Source organism: Brassica oleracea, chromosome C1, assembly GCF_000695525.1.
Source record: "Brassica oleracea var. oleracea cultivar TO1000 chromosome C1, BOL, whole genome shotgun sequence".
NCBI lineage: Eukaryota > Viridiplantae > Streptophyta > Magnoliopsida > Brassicales > Brassicaceae > Brassica > Brassica oleracea.
In genome coordinates this window covers 20175827-20176489 of record NC_027748.1, presented here as the reverse complement: position 1 = coordinate 20176489, position 663 = coordinate 20175827, and positions in this window count along the sequence as shown.

The following is a 663-nucleotide window of genomic DNA, read 5'->3' as shown; positions in this document are numbered from 1 at the left end:
CAACCTTTAAAAGACCTTGACCGAAGGCAAAAGCTTGGCCAAATTGAAATTTCTATTGGCCAAATATGAAATCTAGTCAAACTAATAGAATCTCTTGGCCAAAGCATTTTGGTAAAATCATCTTGGCCGAATCCCATTGGCCAAAGTCTTTTGAATAATCTATCTTGGTCGAATTTAAATCCTTATTAATCTAATCAGACTTAGTTTATTTATGGCTATTTGTTGCACACTTTGATTTATTTAATGCATGATGTTTTCAAAATTATTGTCTAAGGGAACAAAATTTGATATTAAATTACCTAAGTTTGGGATTCAATACGAGATAAATGAACAATAAGTATTATTATCTCAGATTAAGGCTAAGCCATGGATTAGATAAATCCGTATATCCAACATCAGTGAGAGAAATAATAAGCTGGTAAATGATTTCGAAAATGAATAATGATCCTCAAATATGAATATAGAATAAGAGTCCAAAGAATGAATCATTCTCATAACTTAAACAAGTCAATTGCCAGACATGTTTGATGACCCAAACTGAAATATACAAGAGGGTTATACTCTAATAAAATTGATATTGGACTTAGTTAAGATAAGACGGTTCCATACATGTATTACTCGAAAATGAGAAGAGCATAAAATTGAAATGGCAGATCCAAAATA